This window comes from Colossoma macropomum, unplaced genomic scaffold (genome assembly GCF_904425465.1).
Source record: "Colossoma macropomum unplaced genomic scaffold, Colossoma_macropomum, whole genome shotgun sequence".
In the NCBI taxonomy this organism is placed as follows: domain Eukaryota; kingdom Metazoa; phylum Chordata; class Actinopteri; order Characiformes; family Serrasalmidae; genus Colossoma; species Colossoma macropomum.
In genome coordinates this window covers 20528318-20534317 of record NW_023494810.1, presented here as the reverse complement: position 1 = coordinate 20534317, position 6000 = coordinate 20528318, and the positions used below count along the sequence as shown (strand labels likewise).

The following is a 6000-nucleotide window of genomic DNA, read 5'->3' as shown; positions in this document are numbered from 1 at the left end:
ATATATATATATATACACACACACACACACACACACACACATATATATATATACGTATATATGTATATGTATATGTGTGTATATATATATGTATATATATGTATATATATATATATATATATATATATATATATATATATTCATGTTTTTCTGAGCAAATAAACACTTACTGCCCAGATAAAAAAAAAGTTCATTTTATATCATATATATATATATATATATATATATATATATATATATATTATGAATAATAAGAATACTGTTTAGTCTACTCTTGTAAGTGCTTTGGCAATATTGCATAAAAAGCAGTGATGCCTGTGTAGCCCATTCAACTGCACTGAGAGAAAGAGCAAGAGAGAAGCGGGGAGGAGGGAGGGGCTGAAGCTGTGAGAAGACAAAGTGGATTGGTGGACTGGTGCACGACAGAAGGAAAGAGGGCTACGCTTTCGAATTGGGGAGAGGGAGTGGGAGAGAGAGAAAGAGAGAGAGAGGGACCGACCCATCCTACTGCGACAGGCTGCCTGACTAACAAAGCTGTGTTAGGAGAAGGGGAGGCAGAGAATTTAGCTCCAGCTCTGAAAACACACGGTCGTGTTGCAGGTCGTTCGGCGGAGCCTCAACGGTAAACTGCCAGCTCATCCTCACAGAGTGAAGGTAAGAGCTAGAACCACAATTATCTGCTGTTATCTCTCTCTCTCTCTCTGTCTTTCTCTGCGGTAGACCAGCAATAGTGAAAACAGTGTGTACAGTGTGAAAAATGCGAAAGGGTCTCATATTCATTAGCTGACTGCGCATTAGCATCCTCAGCCTGACGCACGTTCTCGATGCCGTTAGTTAGCTTAGCCCCGGTGACTGAAAACGAGCTACGTCCAGTCCGTGTGTTTACATCACAAACGCCTAACAGCTACGAGTACTGGCTTTAGGACGGTGCCGGTGGGGGAGATGCTTATATAGCTTTGCTTCCTTTTCTCTTTTATGGTGGACATGCTGTTAGTTAATTAATGTTCCATCCCGACTGCTTTCTTCACTTTTAGGAAGGAATTTTTCTGTTAGTTCATGTAGTTAGCAGCCCCTGGCTTCTTCGCTGTTAGCGTAGAGATGTACTGCTAAAACGTAACATTCACCTAGTTTTCGCTCTGTGTATGATTGTGCCTTGTGCCAGCTGGGCATGGTGGAGCTGGCACAGCTCACAGAACACATACACACCTAGCTACCTACACACACAGGTGCACTTGCTCTTCCACACTGCTGCCTTGTATGTCTAAAAAGGCAAAGTGAAATTATGACAGCCACTAATCTGAACATTTAAGACATTCTTTCCTTTATCGACCTTTGTTTAACTCGTAATTTTACTGATTCAAAAATCAGCCTCAACTCAACCTTTTAGTGAGAAAAGGTTTAAAAATACAATAAGCCTTATCAGGGAAATATACCATAAGTGGGACTTGTATTAGACCTCTGTAGACACTAGGGTAAAAGGAATGTACATCCACTGGAGCTCATCCATGCCTTCAATAGAGTCTTTCTGTGGCCGCATGCTAACTTAGGACTAGAGATAACGGGCCAAAGTTTCAGCATTAACTGCTTTGTTCAGATCGTATAGACTGAAGGAATGATGGCAGCTCTTCTGAGAGATTTACTGATAACCCTCAAATTTAGACATGGAGAATGCTTTCATTCTCTACCATAGTCTTGGTTCTTGTTCAGCATTAAACAACGTAGCTTTTGTTCAGAACTTGCGACAGACATTAGTGTAACACCAATCATAAGTAATTTACTCATTGTAAATGGACTGTAATTTTAGCAAAATTCACCAGTTGTATGATGCATTCTCTTGTCCAGTTGCTTCTTAGATTTTTCTTTGAAATATGCATTTGGATGTCCGTGTCTTTGTGTGTATTTACCCCATTTCCAAATTTTATCTCCTGTCATTTACTCTTGTCCTCCATATTCCTGAAGTAGGTGCTGTAAATTCAGTTCAGTTTGGGTCTCATAAAGCAAACAGACTTCAAAGAGTCCGATAAACAAGGCTATATAATAGAGGTGCATCAGTCAGGGTTTTTAATGGCTGATTTAGATTTTGATAGCGATTTCATTACAGCAAAATCTTGCAGTTTCTTGGGATGATTTTACTGATTATTTTAAGCAACAGGCAAAAACACAAAAAATCTTTGGTGTCGTTCATCTTTAGACTGCCTGCACTGCAAACATTCACGGCCATGACTACGGATTATATTAGTAATTGAACAATTTTTTAATTATTTCGACAAGTAATTGAGTAATTAAAGTTTAAAAAGGCAAAACAAAAAAAATACTAATAGATTATCCATAGCCTTTCAAAAATTTGGATGCCTTTAAGACGCTTCGATATAAAATTACATATTGAGGCAAAAATGCTTATAAAAGGGTTTGTACAACAGGATAGAGGCTAGTAGCATTTAAAACATACATTATCACCATGCAAACTGCAAACTAATCATTGTAGATTTACTGAGAAAATTAATTTTAATCAATTTTTTTTTAATTGAGTTCAGTATACACATTGAACATTGCAATCTTTTTATCCTCTCTACAAAATAAAAAATAAATCAGTTGCTAATCATGTTAGGAGTGAACGTCGGCCAATGCCGACTAAGGTTCCTAAATAGTAATTAAAGTTAAGGTTCCTAAATAGTAATTGGCTGAGATGTAGGAAAAGCCTTGAGTTGGTATAGAATATTTACATTATGTAGGGGTTCTTTAACCCCTTAAATGGCCAGGGCCATTTTTATTACTCATTTCTGTAACCTAAGAAGAGCTCAGCCAGTTTGCATTAAAGTCCCTGTAGCTACTGAATAATAAGCCTTAATGTAATAAGTCTAGGATTTTAAGGGATTCAACTATAAAAGGTTCTTCTCACTTGTGCATCACATTTGCAAAAAATATTCTTTTAAGAAATATCCATTGACAGGTTCTTCAGGGACCCAAAAGTGGTTGTTATATGGCACCTAAAAGTTAGTTGTTCTGTGTAAGAGTGTAATTCTCAGCATATATTTAGAATCCATCTCAGTGAAGAATTGTTTGAGTTAAGCAGCATGATCAGATCTAGCTGAGGGCGAGACACATGTCCTGAGAGTGAATATTGGATAGGACCTGAAGGTGTTTGGGTAGATGGGACAGTGAAGGCCTTGGGTGACAGACGCTGCAGAAACAGCAGCGATGGCAACAGTCAAGTAAATTAAAGCTCAGTGAAGCAGCGTTGGAAAGCGCGCAGTGGACTGCTAATGCTGGGCTGCCTCTGGCCAGCAGTCGCGACCAGCAATGCGCTGTGTGCTCAGGTGTTCATCCAGAACTGAAAATGAAGGAGGGGGAAGGAGTGTGAGATTGAGAGAAAACAACAGAATGAAAGAATGCATGAGGGTGAACAACATCTCTCCAAAATTCCATTAACAAGCCACTCAAGGATGAGTGCACCAATATTTATGAGCCAAATGTTTCCAAAGATGCTGATTATAATTCAGCCAAGCTGCGGTTCATCCAGGGACTTGCCTACGACCTGGAAGTATTTATAAAGTAATCCATGTAAATATAGCCTCGAACTCCATGGGAATGAGGGCATGTGCTATATCTGCCCTGGCTCATGAAACATTCAGTAAATTCCCCTATTTTCCAAAAGAGATTGAGTTCAGGGATGGAGTGCCGGCTGAGCTTGGGGAGCTTTTTGGAGAGCGGCTGATGGTTGAGGAGATCTCAAGGGCATCCTTCTGTGGGTTTAGCTTTATTAGTTTACTCACTATCTGTTCCTCAGATCTATTGAGTTCTCACTACAGTAAAGGCAGAGCAGCCCCTGCTTATTTACATCTCTTTCTTTGTCTCAATTATACACTGTCAATAGACCCTTAATGGTCAGTGTCTCAAGCTGTTGTATTGCATTTCTGACAATTGTATCGCACATCATTCTCGTCACTGTAAGGTCAAGTTGAAGATGTGAAGGATATTTTGGATCGATAAACCTATTTCTACAACAGAAAGGAAAGTGGCCGTGATGGTCATGTGTGTTTCAAAATGAGTACAGCTCCAACCTTCAGTAATTGCCTATTAGGACTCCATTAACTTTACTCTATGTCAGTATTGAGAATATCTCTGGGCTTAGTAGGCCTATATCGTTTCCGTTCTGATTGGGGTCTGACCGCTATATCAGTTGGATGATAATATCAGCTGATGTTGTAGGTCTAGTGGATTTATCAGTATCGCCAGAAATTTTACAGATAAACCACAATATGTAGTGGTTTATTTCAGTGCAACCTAATGTTTGTTTCACAGTATAACATATGGTTAATTAGGGAAGGTTTTTGATTGTAGCTTTGTCTTTGTCACAATTATGTTTTGCTTCTTTGATTCACTAAAAAAAGTCTGAAGTAGGATGATCATAGTGTAAATGTTATTAAATCAATCAAAGTTTTCTTTCAGAGGCCTAATCTGCTTTTACAACTAATACACTTTGATACATTGCAATATGTCATATTGCCATACATGTAACAAATTTTTAAAAAGTTGCAGTAGAAGCTAGGGCTGCAGCTATCCAATATTTTATTTCTGAATATTGAATGTTATCTCAAATATTCAAATATTCTGTAAGGGTTTTAAAAAGCCCAAGACGTTTCACGTTAATGATTGAATGAAAGCTTTTTAGTCTTGTTTTAGTTGATTTATTTTTACTTCTGCATGAATTATTTATTTATTTTCTTTCCAGTTTTCTTTTTCATTATTTTATTTAGATGCACCTTTTAATAATACTTTTTAAAAAATACCATATTACACAGTACTGGAAAAAGTAGATACAAGAAAGCAGCACAAATGCTGTTTCCAGGTTTGCATTCAATGTGGCAACACTGAACAGTTTGCTGTGCTGTTTTAAAGTAAAGAGCGGAACAAGAGAGCAGCAGAAACAGAGTTTTTTAACCAAAAATACAATTCAAGTCTCAAGCCAAAAAAAAAAATATATCTTATCCAAAAAAAGGCCCATACCTAAATTTCTGTCTCAATTGTAAACAATTGCAATTTAAATCGTAATTGCAATATTGGTAAAAATAATCGCAATTAGATATTTTACCAAAATCATTCAGCCCTACATGGTTTCATAAAAGTTTTAGTTATTTGAATGATCAGATATTTGAATTATCAAATTTAGGAAATATTGTCAAATACTGGTAAGAATATAATATGCAAGTAACACAAGCATGTAAAATCCGTCCAAACCTAATCTTTAACATGATGATAGCATGTTACATAAATAATAACAAAGTCTGGAAGCTCTTTATTTGTTTCTGATGTTTATTCGAGAATTGTAATTATTGAGAATTGACAGTCATACTTAACAAAACTGTCATTCGGATTAGTAAGCATAGTTTAACTAAGTCTATTGCAGTGTGTTATATTCTTGATCATGTTATATATATTATCTAATATTATCAGGTATAGAAATGCTTCTTACAATTAATATCAATATCAGTAAATTTTCCAAATTGATTACTCTTCCCTATCCTCACTGTGTTCTCCCTTGACTCTGCTTTGACCAAACTTGACAGATGTGTGTGAGAGAGAGTGCCAGTATTGTGAGGAAATGTGTCCTCAGAGGTTTGTGAGGGTGTGAGAGCAAATGTTACAAAGGAATTTGGTTTCTTCTCCTGGGATACAAGAACATTTTTAATCTCTCAACATGTACACCACATCTTTCTGTTCCCCCTCATTTCTAAATTTGTATACCTATTGTATCAGGTTTATGTGCTCTCTATGAAACGTCTTGGGGAGATGACCTTCTAATCTTCTTAGTCTGTATAATGGATGGTGTGAGAATGAGCTGCTCCTTTAAAGAACTGAGAATGCTGTGATGATGTGGGATGGAATTAGATTAGGGTTTGCTGGGAGCACATTTCGTCTAGCCGCTGAAAAATGACCCTGTCCAGAGCCCTAACCCCATAAAACCAAGACGAAGTAAGTATCATGCATTTACTGCACTGA

General features: G+C 37.2%; 1 protein-coding gene across 1 annotated transcript in view; it reads left to right on the top strand.

Annotated features, from left to right (window-relative positions):
• Positions 1-413: 413 nt before the first annotated feature.
• Positions 414-6000, top strand: part of cntn2 (contactin 2) — a 48003-nt gene continuing 42416 nt past the window's right edge. The window contains exon 1 of the mRNA XM_036559748.1: positions 414-654. The gene's annotated coding sequence lies outside the window, so the exon portion shown is untranslated. The remainder of the gene's footprint in view (positions 655-6000) is intronic.